General features: G+C 42.9%; 1 non-coding gene across 1 annotated transcript; it reads right to left on the bottom strand.

The window, feature by feature from the left end:
• Positions 1–497: 497 nt before the first annotated feature.
• LOC136455705 (small nucleolar RNA R71) lies at positions 498–604 on the bottom strand. The gene has a single exon (XR_010759182.1). It is a non-coding gene; the product is annotated as a small nucleolar RNA R71 (small nucleolar RNA).
• Between the last annotated feature and the right edge of the window lie 15457 nt (positions 605–16061).

The following is a 16061-nucleotide window of genomic DNA, read 5'->3' as shown; positions in this document are numbered from 1 at the left end:
GGTTACAAACTACCAAAAAACTACATCGAAAGTCCAGAGGCACTGCTAAGGAAGAAATGGTCTTGTGCCGCTTCTTTTTCTGCTACTCCTCTGACAGTTGAAGCAGCCACCCCCACACCATCTGCTAGTCCAATCATGGCCAAAACCCTCCGCAACTACTCCACCCCGTAGTTGCCAACGTGCCCATTGGGCCCGCTGTCAACATTGGGGATGGGAACTTTGAGCTCCACACCGGCCTCATCATGATGGTGCAGGCAAACCAATTCCATGGTTTGCCAAGCGAGGACGCGAACGTGCATCTCTATCACTTCCTCGAGTTATGCGACACAATCATCATCAAGGATGTCTCACTTGAGAGCATCAGGCTCCGCTTGTTTCCCTTCTCCCTCTCGAGGAAGGTGAAGCAGTGGTTTTACAAGGAAAAGGAATCTATCAAGATGTGAGACAAATGTTCTGTGGTGTTCCTCGCCAAGTTCTTCCCCATAGGCAAAACCAATGCCCTAAGGTGATGAATTTCAAACTTCCAACAAAGGTCCATGGAAACCATTCTCGAGGCATGCGAGAGGCTGTAGGACTACATCCAAGCTTGCCCGCACCACAGGATTGAAAACTGGTTAGTGCTCCAAAATTTTTATGATGGATTAATACCCATGTCTATGGGCCACATCGACAGTGCTGCAAGAGGCGCTTTCCTTTCCCTCACTATTGATGGAGCCACGACTCTCATCAATAAAATGGTGTCAAATCAAAGTTGGGGGGAGGAAAGGAAAACACAAAAAAGGAATGCATACTGTGAAGGAGACGGATATGCTTTTCGCAAAAATAGATTTATTGATGGAAAGACTGGAGGAACAGGCCCAAGATAAAGATGCCATGATGGGCACCATCCAAGCCATGGATTCACACATGACATGTGAGGTCTGTGGCAACATTGGCCATTCGGGGAATGATTGCCCTAAAACCCACGAAGAAGCTGCCTTCGTCAACAACGGGTTTCACCAACCACGTAATAACAGGTGGAACAACCAGCCCTGCCCGCATGGTAATTTGAACTACAACTCAAATTACAATTTGAATCAGCCTTCACTAAAAGACTTGGTATTTGGCCAAGCCAAAATAATGAAAGTCTAACTAAAAAGCTTACAACCAATGATAAAATTCTCAAAAATATAAATTCTCAAATCGAAGGTTTAACTTCTGCTATTAAAAAACAATTGAGCTTTAATAAAATGATAGAAAGACAACTAGCTCAAATAGCTACCGCAATTCCTATTGATAGTAATGGAAAAATTCTTGCTCAACCTAAAAATTCTCATGAAAATGTAAAAGCGGTGACCACGTGGGGTGGTAAGACCACTCGTGATCCACCAAACCCTAACCAGTCTACATGAAAGGCAAAAAAGTGCTAGGTGGCTAAACCTTCGACAAAAGAAAAGAACAAGAAGAGGAGATAGCACCAAAAGACTTTGTCGACAGCAGCTACCTATCGTTTCCCACAAGGAACCGCAAGCAGGCCGTGGATGAGCAATTCGCTCATTTTGTTGAGTGATCAAGAAGATACATGTAAGCATCCCCCTAATGGACGTCTTGCATGTGCCTTCCTATGCCAAGTACATCAAGGACATCATCAACAACAAGTGATCACTACCATCCATGGAGGTCGTCAAGCTGATAGAACAGTGTAGCGCTACTGTACTCGACTTTCCTAAAAAGAAAGAGGATCCTGGGTGCCCCCACAATCTCATGTTCCATTAGGATCCAGTACTTCGACCAAGCCTTATGCAACCTTGGGGCTACCATAAGCATTATGCCCAAGGCCATCTTTGACAAGCTGAACCTCACACAATTGATGCCAACACCAATGATGCTTCAGCTGGCCGATTCGACGGTCCGCTACCCGGCAGGGATAGCCGAAGATATTCTGGTGAAAATCCAAGATTGCTACATCCTTGTTGACTTTGTGGTGCTCGACTTGGAGGTCACTAAAGAATCAACCCTCATCCTTGGGTGACCCTTCTTGAGCACTACAGAAGCTCAAATTGATGTTGGAGCCAGAGAAATCTGTTTCAATATCCATGGTAACGAAGAAAAATTTGCATTTAGGCCCAGGAAGGAGAGCAATGCTCCATGGTCTATAAAAATATGGGCCAAACCCACAAGGACTATGGGAGGTCCATATCCAACCTCAAATGGTGGACAGGCCTGTGAAAAATAACAAAGAAATAAAAAAAGCCGAAGCAGAAAAAAGTTAAACAAATAACAACAGAAAAGATCCCTAAAGTCGTTCCCACACCACCAATGAAGAACAAGCCAGTGTGGAAACCCAAAGAAGAAGCTCTGAAGGCCACCACCACACCACCAAGAACAAGCAAGATGGTGTGGAGGCCAAAGAAAGAGTAGCCATTTGCATCGCTTCTCTAGGATCGGGCGCTCCATCAACAAATAAGAAATGAACGGAGCAGGGTCCTACTCATTGGACCTTAAAAGGTGAGTCCTTATAAAAGGTAAAATTGGTAGTTATCTTTATAATCATACTAAAATTTTGAATTTCTATATTATACATTAATGAAGGAAAATGATAATAATAAAGTTTACCTCTTTACCTCTATTCCCATTAAATTAATCCCGCTTGTTCTATACAAAGTATACTTTGGTTTGTGGTATGTTAGTATAATATCATGTCTTTATAGGTTTTTTTAAATTAAGCAGGGTGCTTAGGTTATCTAGCCTACCTTAATTAGATAATTAATCATTGAACCAAAAATACTCAGTATGAACATTAGTCGTTACACTAAATCAAAACAAAATAACTATTGACGGTAGTTAACAACCATTATAAACCATCAATATAACATGCATAAGGGCATAAATATAATCACCAATGAAGGTCTAGGGGTTTAAACTAACAAATTCCATGAGTTTTGGTGAATCTATATTTTCTACAGGGTTTATTCAGAAAATCGTCAAGGTGGACCTACATGTCAGATTTAATCGCGCTTATCCGTAGCGAAATAGACACTAGAAGACTTTAGAAGACTCGAGAGGACTTCGCACCGAGGTAGAGAGCCAGAGGCTACCAGGTGGGGCCAGCCCCAATGGCCCACCTATCAGCCCCTCATTGTTATGTTGGTTCTCCACTGCCTCCTAGGTTGCATCTACATCGTCCTTTAAGTCGGTTTGATCCAAGCCTGCTTGCCTCCCTCTAGACCTAGCCTAACTAGCTATGCCCTAGAATATGGTGGAGCTCTGAGGATGATTAGGGTTTCTATCTTCTCAAATGACTTATGCAATATGCCTTAGGGGGGTGGTAGGGGTTGGTATATATAGCCTAGTGCGTCCAACATGAGCCCTTGGATCAAACGGACTTAAAAGACAACATAGATGCAACCTAGGAGGCGGTGGAGAACCGATATAACAACGAGGGGCTAACAGGTGGGCCCTAGGGTCTAGGTGGCTTATAGGTGGGGCTAGCCCCACCTGGCGGCGTCTCACCCTCTACTTCGGTGTGGAGTCCTCCTGAGTCTTCTAGAACCTTCTGGTATCCGTTTCGCTGTGGATAAGCGTAATTAAATCTGACATGTAGGTCCACCTTAATGGTTTTCTGGATAAACCCTGTAGAAAATACAGATTCACTAAAACTTATGGAATTTATTAATTTAAAAACCTAGACCTTCATTGGTGATTATGTTTATGCCCTTATACATGTTATATTGATTGTATATAATGGTTGTTAACTACCGTCAACAGCTGATTCTGTAATAGGACTAGGACTCATCTCTTATAACCGACTGGGACTGGATAATGCCCTTACCCTCTCCCCTATATGAAGACAGGTATGGTGCACTCCCTTGTAACCCTAACAATCATACAATCAATCCAACACAAAAACCTACATGCTGACTAGATGTAAAGGCTATTACTCGACAAGAGGGCCTAAATCAGTATAAATCATTTGTCTCTTGGTATTTACTATCGATTTCTATGTACACCGAAGCCCTTCGAACACCATCCCGGGTACCCTAGTGACGGGTTGTCGGTCATCAAAATACTAATAGCTGGCACGCTAGGTATGGGATCCTGCTCAGACACATCACCTTTGTCCAGGCAGGAGATCCCATCTAAAGTCCAACACGAAGAACACAGTTTGTTTTCCACTTGGACTCAAGAACTCAACTTTAATCTATCAATATACGATCAGCTACCTCATGCAATTTGAGCAAGAGATCCCTCTTACGGGTGCCTAGAGAGGTTTGGTTCTATCAATCACACCCGAAGGAGGCATCGTCCATTGGCTGGGTGCTTGACCCAACATTTCTTTAATAGATCCATATCATCTAGTTGGCATACTGGAACTCTTGCCTTATCAAAATGGTAGAACTCTTCCAGCAGACAACAATGATCATGGTTCTACAGAGATCTTGGACATCATGAGCACTGTAGAATCTGAAACTCACTCAGCCATGAGGCACTCTAGAGAAGTCTTTATGGCTAGGAAACTATCTCAAATCCCTATGCCTAACCCACCAGATATCCAAGATGGAGAGGAAGCCTTGTTTGACATCTCCTCGGACACTATGCCACCCAACAGAGAGATAGATGAGCAGAAGATGGCTAGGGAAAGGAAGAACAGAGCTCGATAGGCTCAGAGCAACCATGCCCAACACCACAAGGAAGAGTGGCAATGGTATCAGTCGTCTTATCAAGATGTTGAACGCCGGCACTTGGCTATAGAGGCAACATATGAACAGCGTCTATGGGATAAAAAGCAGAATGACAACGCCAAGACCATGATGCCGTCAGAGCCTCTGCATCACATGTCACAGAACCGACCAATCTATAAGAATACAAGTACAATAGCAATCCACAAGCGGTCGCACTGTCATACTTGAACCCATATAAACCCGGTAGTCCGTCGAGTACCACGACGGGTCTCGATAAACGATTTACAACAACCAAGATCGTACAGGATTCAACATACATGCCACATATTACATAAAGTTCATAGATACTTTTCATCATCAGAGTACGAATAAAAGTTATTACAAACCAAGTTTGATAAATAAAGCGGAAGCAAATAAGTTTGAAGATAAACTTTCCAACATAGTTTGATACAGTGCCAAGCCAGATCATGGTCCACAAAAGCAAAGATAGGAATTACTAAAGAAGCCTGCCCAAGGCTTACTCCTCATCCATGGTGGGATAGAAGCAACTCTTGCAATACCCATGATACACAGTGCCATCTGCAACAATGGGAAAAATAAACCCTGAGTATGAGAAGGTACTCAGCTAGACTTACCCGTCATGAACCAGAGATAAAATGACTCCAAGGATTATGCAAGGCTGTATAAGTGGACGTAACTTGACAACATTTTTGCGTAAAAGCAATTGAGTTATGGTACAGTTACAAATTTGTTACCAGGTTATTTATAACTATCCATTTCTAGGTTAGCAACTATCCTGTGCCAAACATGTGGTATATCATTTAGAAGCATACAATAGTAACCATAGCAGGTATTGTAATTCCATATTCATCCGAACCATCATGTTTCATAACACAGTTGCTACGATGTTGGGACTAGCCAAGTTTCTCACTATCTGGGAGACACGGCGATTCGAATCAATTTCAACCAGCTGGGAATTTATTCCTAACACAAACCCAGGTCTACCAGCCACGATAGCCTTAGGTCACCTTTGGTACAACTCCGATACACATTTCGCGGGTCCGTACTGCGCCGCACAATCTAGAACACCAGATGCCAGGATGCTCAGGCCAAGCCTGCCCTTGGGCTCAGTCTGATTGTTCCCCGGAAGGAGCGCACAACAGAACGGTTCCCGGCCTAAGTTGAATTACTCGGCTTCGTGGTCGGAACGAGTTATCCGGCCAACTAAGTGAGAGGCATGCGTTCGATCTTGTCAGAAGCGCCAACAATGGTATGGTCCTTAATCGACACAGACGGGGATAAATCCATACCCAAGACCTCCATGTCTTGTTGCTTCTCTATCGACTTCCTGTCTGGTCTCGATTTACTTTTACCCCTTGGTTCTGTTCCACGATAGCAGATATAGCCAACCGTGCTCCGGTATCCACCTATATCTCGCAGGTGATAGGACATCACCCGACTTCTACCGATCTAAGCATGGCTAAGCATATATTTGATCCTGGACCTATACCGGTTAAAAGGTTAATATCTGGACAAGGAATTTACATGCATCAAGTGGTTCCATTCAACTCTTATAACCTAATGCATCAATCATAATTACGTAAGTAAACATTTGTAAATTATTGGGAGACTTATAATGCTCCGGGGCTTGCCTCGTAGAAAGGAAGTAGGGCAGTGGTCAGGGCACTCCAGAAGCTCTTTAGGGTTCTGCTCCACGCCTTCGGGAGCTGTGGCTTTCGGATCCTCCTGCTGATTCCCTTCCTCTGCTTCTTTGAATTCCAGCAACGTGATCTCTTCCTCCAATCCTAGATGCATGAGTATGGCATAAGTATTACGAATGCATATATGTTAACAAGTGCATCATGTTTATTGAGTAGGTGCATATCTCTTGATTATTACTTAACTACTTCTACAATGCATTGACTATGCCACAAAACAGTAGCTACTCGTTTAATTCATAACTGGAGTTCTACTAATCCAAATACAGTGATCCTGGACTTTCTGGAAAGCTTATCAAATTCCCTACACTTTGTTATTAACCATTTTTACAGCACACATCATTTTCAACATGCAACTCATCAAACTCCCGAATCTGTCCGGAAACTATTCAACATGCAATACCAAGTAACAATACTTCTACTTCATGTAATCATTCCAAATTTGACAACATAAAATCTACCAACAGTGTAAGCATACCAAATACATTTTAGATAATATAATGGTGAAGCCCAAACTATTTATTTAATTGCCTTTATTATTTTATTTCGATATCTAGGTTAAATAATAAACATCTATCAGATGTACTTCATAAATTCTCAAAAATTTATAGTGCCTTACTAATGCTATCAAAGGACTACTATAAAAATTTCATGTCATTTTACCAAGTAGAACATTCTATACAAAAATGACAAGGCAGCAAGGCTTGAAATAGCATAAATGGAAAATCCTATTGAAAAGTGTCAAGCAACAGATTTCCTATTTTTATTAGCATCCATATGGTACTAGGATTACCTCAAAAACTTTTCATGAATTTTGGACTCATAAATAATTTATAAAAATTTATGCAAGGATTAACTATTCATAAAAGAAAAATCTATAACTATAAATCTACACATGCACTGGTCCTCAAATTTTAACCAGAGTTCATATATGCTAAGACTAGCTTACCACAAAAATTTCATAATTTTTGGAGCATAGGAACTCTAGATATTAAATAAACAAATTTGAATGCATTCAAAAGCACATTTCAAATCCCTATTTAATTCTCCAAAAATTTCTACTGTAAGTGCCAAGGTAATATTTTTAATAAATACTAAACTTCCTAATGAACACTACAAAATTTATTTCACAAATTTAGGAGCTACCAAGCTGAAGATACAAAAATCACAAATCACACTTGAATCTAGAATTTTTGAACTAGCCCTCAACACTGCTGTCGCTGACCGGTGGGACCCGCTGGTCAGGTGACCCCATGCGTCATCGACTCAAAATAGGGTAGACGGCGCTGCTTCGTCACTGCGCGGCCAAGTTCGCCGGCGGCGAGCTTTACCAACGACGGCACCTAGTCTACAGTGACCCTCTAGACCTTGCGCACACATTGGGCTATCTAGGCGGGTGAATCATCGACGCGAAGGATGACGGCGTCGGCCATGGTGGCACGACGGTGCTGCACGGCATGTGCCGGCCGTCTCTGGCCATAGCGAGGCCAAGCAAGGGGAGCAACAGGACCACGGCGACCATGCGAACCGAACTACATGACCTAGGAGGCTTGAGGCGCTCCAACGAAGTACGGCCACGGCAACGGCCATGGCGGCACTCTGGCGAGAGTGTTCCCGCGGCAGCGCAAAGCGAGCAGCGGCTCACCTAAGGCATGATCTTGGGCGAGGCAAGGTGGAAACAATGGGGAAGGTTGAGGTGAAGCTAAGAGAGTGACTAATTGGTGGATGCAGCGGTGGCTAGCGCAGGCGAGCTCGGCGGAGCGTCTGCAATGGCGACGGCAAGGCGGGACGAGCACGGCTGATGCTACGGCGAGGAAGAGAGGCCAAGAAATGTGAAATGGGGGCGCAGGATGGCTCGGGCAGGCGCTGGCGGGGTTAAGGCCGCGCCCAGGCGCGTCGTGGCCTGCGCGATCAGGGCATTGGCGATGCGCGGCCGTCGCCGCGAACACGCGGCACGCGTGCTCTGCCGGTGGTCGGCCATTGACGACGTCGATCAGTTCGTTTCTGTGAACCAACACCGAGCCTGACGACGGGTTTTCATGTTGAACAAACTCTTAATCCGTGGACTTCTAGCCAAAACTTCCTAAACCGAATTTGTAGACCTATGTATCAGCTACAATACTTGTTCAAAGCACTTGTTCTAATTCGCAACAGAAACAGAGTAAAATCATGCTCAAGGTCGGCTTGTCAGGCTGTCAGTGTTCATGACTTAGCAAAAATTTGCTAAGTGTTGCAATTGTTGATTTCTCTAATTTTTGTGGGACCTATTCAAGCATGTTAGAAGCTAAATCAGTCCATGACCTAAAAATAAAAGTTGTTCCTTATGTCAAACACTACAACTTTGCTTTAGTGAACTCCTCCATGCAAGGTCTCTAACATCTAGTTCAACTTTGGTCAAACCTGCTACAATCAAATGATAATACATACCCAAGCATGGCTTAATGACCAAATTAGCCCTAGCCCTAAATACCAAAGTTGTTCATGATGATATCCTAAGCATGTTTAAGAAATTTGCAAGGTCATTCAATCATTTCATGTAGTAGTCACTCATAGGGCCATTTAAAGTAATCACATGAAACATGACTTAAAGGCTTGATTATGAAAAGTGACTTTCATGAACAATGCTCTAATTGCTAACCCAAGTGTGGTTACATGTTTTTGTGACTCACAACCACCAAGTACATGTTTTCATTCATGATCATTTGCATATACACATGGAGACATGAAATAACGAGAAAGGTTGCATATGATAATGAAACATGTGGTAACAAGCAAATGTTGCAGATGTTTCAATCAAATGTTTCAATTGTAAATGCTTGTTTATGAATGCGTGATGATCATGCTCAGGTTATGCAAGTCAAGTTATGCAAGGCTAACACCCGAGGTGTTACAGCCCCTCCCCCTTATAAAAATCTCGTCCCGAGATTTGCAAGACCTACCATTCTTGGAAAAAGGCGGGATAAACTTCTCGTAGATAATCTTCTCTTTCCCACGTAGCATCTTGTTCACTATGATTGTTCCACACCACCTTATAGAACTTAATAATCTTACTCCTTGTCACTCTCTCCATCTCTTCTAATACTCGAATTGGCTTTTCTTCATAGGTCAAATCTGATTGAAGCTGCACGTTGGTGGGTGCAATAGCTTCTTCCGGTACTCGAAGACATTTCTTTAACTGAGAAACATGGAACACATCAAAGATTGCACTCATCTCTGGTGGTAGTTGTAACTTATACACAACATTTCCTTTTTGTTCCAAAATTTTATATGGCCCTACATATCTTGGTGAAAGCTTCTTTTTCATCCCAAATCTTTTCACACCTTTCATGGGTGATACTCTCAAGTATACATAGTCACCCACTTCAAAAGTCAGTGGTCTTCTTCTTTTGTCGGAATAACTCTTTTGTCTTGATTGAGCTGCCTTCATATGTTGTTGGATGATACATACTTGCTCTTCGGCTTCACTAACAAAATCAATACCAAAGTATCTCCTTTCACCGGGCTCAATCCAATTCAATGGAGTTCTGCACTTTCTGTCATACAAGGCTTCAAATGAAGCCATTTTGATACTCGCTTGATAACTGTTGTTATAGGAGAATTCAGCTAAAGGTAACCATTTCTCCCATGAACCTTTTGAAGATATAACACAAGCTCTAAGTAAATCTTCTAGGATTTGGTTCACTCGCTCTATCTGTCCTGAAGTTTGCGGATGATAAGCTGAACTTCTGATTAGCTTGGTTCCCAAAGCCTGGTGTAAGTGCTCCTAGAAACGAGCTATGAACTGTGGTCCTCGATCTGAGATTATAATCCTGGATACTCCATGCAGTCTCACGATCTGGGAAACATATATCTCAGCGTATTTTCCAACTATATACCATGTGTTCATGGGTATAAAGTGTGCTGACTTAGTGAGACGATCTACAATAACCCAGATTGAATCGTGACCTTTCGGCGTCATTGGAAGGCCTGTGATAAAGTCCATGCTGATTTCCTCCCATTTCCATCCTGGAATAGGCAATGGCTGAAGTAATCCAGCGGTTTTCATATGGACGGCTTTCACTCTACTGCAGTTATCACACCTAGCAACATAGGCTGCGATCTCTTTCTTCATCTTAGTCCACCAAAAACGGGTTTTTAAATCTTGATACATCTTACTACTACCCGGATGGATGGACAATTTGGACGAGTGAGCTTCAGCTTAAATTTGATTCCTTAGCTCCCGGTCTTTTGGTACCACTAGCCGGTCCTCAAACCATAATACACCTCTTTCGTCCAATCTAAAATGTTTGGTTTCCTGCTCTTGCATTTTTCTCTTGATGTGACTTATTCCTACATCTGTCTGCTATAGCTCTATGATTTTTCCCTCAAGTGAACAACTGATTGTGATATTGTGTAGTACAGCAGGATGTAACAAGTTGAATCCATCTTCCAACAATGCTTCCACAGTGTTGCAATGGGACTTCTGACTGAGTGCATCGGCTACTACATTAGCTTTACCCGGATGGTAATGCACTTCTAAATTGTAGTCCTTAATCAATTCTAACCATCTTCGTTGTCTCATGTTCAGCTCTAGCTGGGTAAAGATATACTTGAGACTTTTGTGGTTAGTATAAATATGACATACATTGCCCAACAAGTAATGTCTCCATATCTTTAATGCATGGACAATGGCTACAAGTTCCAAATCATGTGTAGGGTAGTTGACTTCATGTTTTCTCAATTGCCGAGAAGCATATGCAATTACTCTTCCTTCTTGCATCAGCACACATCCTAAACCTATTCCCGATGCATCACAAAATACATCAAAAGGCTTTTCAATATCTGGTTGTGCTAGCACAGGTGCTGTAGTCAACAAAGTTCTGAGGGTGTGAAAAGCTGTTTCACATTCTGGTGTCCATTTGTACTTCTCATCTTTCTGAAGTAGTCTAGTCATAGGCTTAGCTATCTTTGAGAAATCTGGAATAAACCGACGATAGTACCCTGCTAACCCTAGAAAACTCCGAACTTCATGAACCGAAGTTGGGGCTTTCCAATCCATGACCTCTTGTACTTTTGATGGGTCTACTGAGATTCCATCTTTTGATAAAATGTGACCTAAGAAAGGTACTTTGCTCAACCAAAATTCACATTTGCTAAACTTGGCATATAGCTTATGCTCCCTCAGTCTGGATAGGACAATCCTCAGATGTTCTTCATGATCTGTCTCATTTTCTGAATAAATCAATATGTCATCGATAAACACAACCACGAACTTGTCAAGTTCGGGCATGAATACCGAGTTCATCAGGTACATGAAATAGGCTGGAGCATTTGTTAGTCCGAAAGACATAACCAAATACTCGTATAAGCCGTACCTAGTAGAGAAAGCAGTTTTAGGTATATCCTCCGGTCTGATCTTTATCTGATGGTAACTTGATCTTAAGTCAATTTTGGAGAATACCTTTGCCTTCGCTAGCTGATCAAACAAAATGTCGATGCGGGGTAATGGATATTTGTTCTTGATGGTCACAGCATTGAGTGGTCTATAATCTACACACATTCTCAGTGACTTATCCTTCTTTTTCACAAACAAGGCTGGACATCCCCACAGAGATGAGCTGGGTTGGATAAGACCCTTGTCTAATAGATCTTGCAATTGAACCTTAAGTTCCGCTAACTCATTGGGTGGCATTCTATAGGGCCTTCTGGATATGGGTGCGGTACCTGGCACTAACTCGATCTTAAATTCCACGTCCCTATCTGGTGGTAGACCTGGTAATTCCTCTGGAAATACATCCAGAAACTCACAAACCATGGGGATATCACATATTGTGGTGGTTTGGATAGCATAGGCTAAATGTTGGGGTTCGAAATCATGAGAGAGTGGGACTAGGAAAGCATTCCCTCCCGTGGGTTCTCTCAACATGATAGTACGAGTGCTAGTGTCAATAAGAGCACCATGATACTTCATCCAATTCATGCCTAAGATTACACTTATCGATAACCCCGGCAATATTATCAAATCTGTTGTGTACTCCCTCCCTTGTATCAAGATGAGTACATTTTTGACTATCTTTTTGGTAGTAACAGTTCCCCTGCTGAACTTATGTTAAAACCCCCTTTGCTTACATCAATTATTTCTTGATCATGTCTAGATGCAAATGCTTGACTCATAAATGAATGAGAAGCTCCCGAATCAAATAAAACAACAGCGGGATGCTTGTTGACGAGAAACATACCAGCCATGACAACTTCTCCAGCGGGCACTTCCTCCACAGCGGTATAATGCACTTGCCCCTGACATGCCCTGGCATTTGCCTGTCTCTGATTGTTCTGATTCTGGTTGCTATTCTTCTTGGGGTGGGGGCATTCCTTGGACCAATGACCCAGTTGGTTGCAGTTGAAACATGGTTGATTACTTCTAAATCCGGTGGAGCTATCCTGACTGCCATTTCCTTTTAGTAAGGCAATAGTGAACGCCTTACGGAATGGTTTCTGTAGCCTATTGTTCTGATCTTTCGGTGGTGGAGGCCTAAACTTGGGTGCAGGTGGACGGAATTGTGGCCTAGCTGTGATAGGTGCTTTTGACTGGAAGGACCCAGATGCACTGGCCTCATATGTCCTTTTGCGACCCTTAGCAACTGCATGCATGTTGTTGTGGTTTTCTTGGGTCAAGGCATCACTAATAAACTCATTGTATGTGGCACATCGAGAATTTGCCATAGTCTTCATCAGTTTAGTACCCAAACCTTGCTTGAAACTCTCTATCTTTTTCTCTTCAGTATCCACGAAACTTGGAGCATATCTTGACAAGTTGTTAAATGCGTGCATATATTCTGTGAGTGACTTTGTTCCCTGAGTGAGCCTCATAAATTCGGCGGCTTTCATGCGCATCAGGCCTGGGGGAATATGGTGTCCCCTAAAAGCCAGCTTGAACTGTTCCTAGGTAACTCGCGCATTAGCAGGCAAAGACAACAGGAAATGTGTCCACCAGATCCCTGCTGGTCCTTGCAATTGATGAGAAGCATATTCTGCTTTCAGATGTTCTGTGACCCTCAGCAGACGGAATTTCTGCTCAATGGTATTTAGCCACTCATTGGCCTGCAGTGGTTCTTCAGCCACCTTGAAGATTGGAGGCTTCGTATCTAGAAACTCCTTGAATGTACTGTGCTGATTTGGCTCGGCCCCTGGTTGATGTGGGTGGCCACGAGCAGTGTTTTGTGCGATAAGATGCAAAGCTTCCTCCATTGTCCTTTGGCTCCCCAGGAATTGGGTAAAGAATTCCTGAGCAGACGGTGGCGGTGGGGGTGGCAAGTCATCATGGTTGCCATCCTAGCTGCCACCAGCTCCAGCACGGGTGCGCGTCATTTGCGAAGTTGCAACAATATGCGATTATTGGTTGATGCCAAGAGATTACAGATGAATTAGGTACTCATGCCAAACTAAAATTACTGGAGAAAATTCTCAAAAGCACAATAAAAACAGAGGCATAACAATTCATTCCCACAACATGACATCACCAATTTGACCACTTATCGTGCTCATAACGCATGAAATTTTAAGTCGTGATTACCGACAAAAGACTGGAATTGCATTGATGTTCAACCAAACATGCGATTAATCAACATTACATGATAGTCAGGTTACTAAGCCAAACTTCGAACTACAGGTCCATTACATGAATAAAGATGATACATTAGTCCTTCCACTAAGTGCTAAGCGATCTAATCCTCATCATGATCACTATTGAGGTCAGACGCAGGATCATCTCCTTCCTCAGGTTCTACTTCTTCTTTAGGCTCCACTTCTTCTTCTTCCTTGTACCCTTCTAGATCCATTTCTGCGGCTCTAGGTGGGACATAAGGGTGGAGCTGATTGTTCAGTAGATGAACCTCTTCATGTAGATTATCGTTGTATTCTTCCACATTGGCCAGCTGCTGCCCTAGCTCAAACTGTTGAGCTCTCAGGACATCTTCCCTAGTCCAGGCCGCATTCCTTTGGTGAGTTAACCGAGTTATCTCTTCAGTGAGCCTCTCAATCTCGGCGTCGTGCTCCCTCTGAAGCTAACGTCGGTCCTCGCGGGCATGACCAAGAGCACCAGACACACGTCTGAGGCTACCTTCTACTCCATCTAACACTCTCATCATTGTGAACATGGCGCTCATGGAAGGGTTATCACTGTTCTGCCCTTCTGCTGCACCAATCTCCAAAGATCTTTCTCTCGCCTACTGCCATGAGTCAGTGGAGGGGTTGCCCCTCGGAAAGACTCCTACCAAAGCGGCTGACAGCTCCTGAGGAAAACGATCCATGTTGTCCCTTAGGATCCCAAAGGCTGCCCTGCCAGCTGCTTCTTTAGCAGTCCCACCAGTTGACTCATAACACCAGCCTATCCACTCAGAATCGTCACCTCGGGGATGAACAACGGCCTCCACAGTAACTAAGAGACCTTCTCCCAACTGCTCATTCGCCCAAAAGTAGTGGGGTTCCATTCCATCAGGATAGCCTACATAGCTGAGCACTCTCCACAAGAGTGTAGGCATCCCAAACTCTCCAAGGAACGTGTGACGTTGACGGGTACGTGGAGCAAGCTGACGGCTAGGAGCTCTGCCTCCGGTGGACTTGCGAGCAGTCTGCTTGGTGCGTGCCATCTGCACCATTAACATGTACCCTTTGGTGAGACAATGCCAAAATGGATAAGAGTTACATAACCGAGTAAGAATTTTATAAGGGGAGGAACAATGTAGTTATGTGAATGGTAATTATCATGATGCATGCTCGTTCCGTACGTCCTCACAAACTTAGGAAAAATTTGTTTCTAACGGTAGACACGGTGGCATACATACGTCTCTCATATATATCGTAACTAGTCGAGCTACACGTTTCGTTGTTAGTGTACCTGCATAAAATTTCATTTCAGCCCTAAACCCATAATGAAATATGCAGAATGTAATTGTAAATACTTCCATATATGTATATCCATACATATATTTCCGTATCAATCTACCCGACAATTAATTTAAACCCACAATTAAATACGTACCATATACACATGCAAGCATGCATACATAGCCGTACCAAAGCTAACTCTTCCCGACCGTACTCTCACATCTTGCGGTCATACACTCATCATCTTACCTTGGCGTAGAGGCATTTGATCCATACATTACCACTCAAATGAATGGCATCCATACAATAGCACGCCGTATGGACGACGAAGTAAAAACCCCCATGTTAGTACTTAAATAGCCACCTAATAGTCCTTAATTTGGGCATAAGGAAAGTGATCATTGGCACACTTTAGATTTCAAATACCTATTATATAACTATTAGTTGCTAGAGAAGGGTTTTTGGAAAACAAAAACTTTTGTTTTAAATACACTTGTGACAATTAATGTTGAATCTTGCTCTGATACCAGCTGTCGCAGAACCGACCAATTTATAAGAATACAAGTACAATGGCAATCCACAAGCGGTCGCACTGTCATACTTGAACCCATATAAACCCGGTAGTCCGTCGAGTACCACGACGGGTCTCGATAAATGATTTACAACAACCAAGATCATACAGGATTCAACATACATGCCACATATTATATAAAGTTCATAGATACTTTTCATCATTAGAGTAAGAATAAAAGTTATTACAAACCGAGTTTGATAAATAAAGCGGAAGCAAATAAGTTCGAAGATAAAGTTTCCAACA

This window comes from Miscanthus floridulus, chromosome 5 (genome assembly GCF_019320115.1).
Source record: "Miscanthus floridulus cultivar M001 chromosome 5, ASM1932011v1, whole genome shotgun sequence".
NCBI classification, from domain to species: Eukaryota; Viridiplantae; Streptophyta; class Magnoliopsida; order Poales; family Poaceae; genus Miscanthus; species Miscanthus floridulus.
This window is presented reverse-complemented; position numbering and strand designations above follow the sequence as displayed.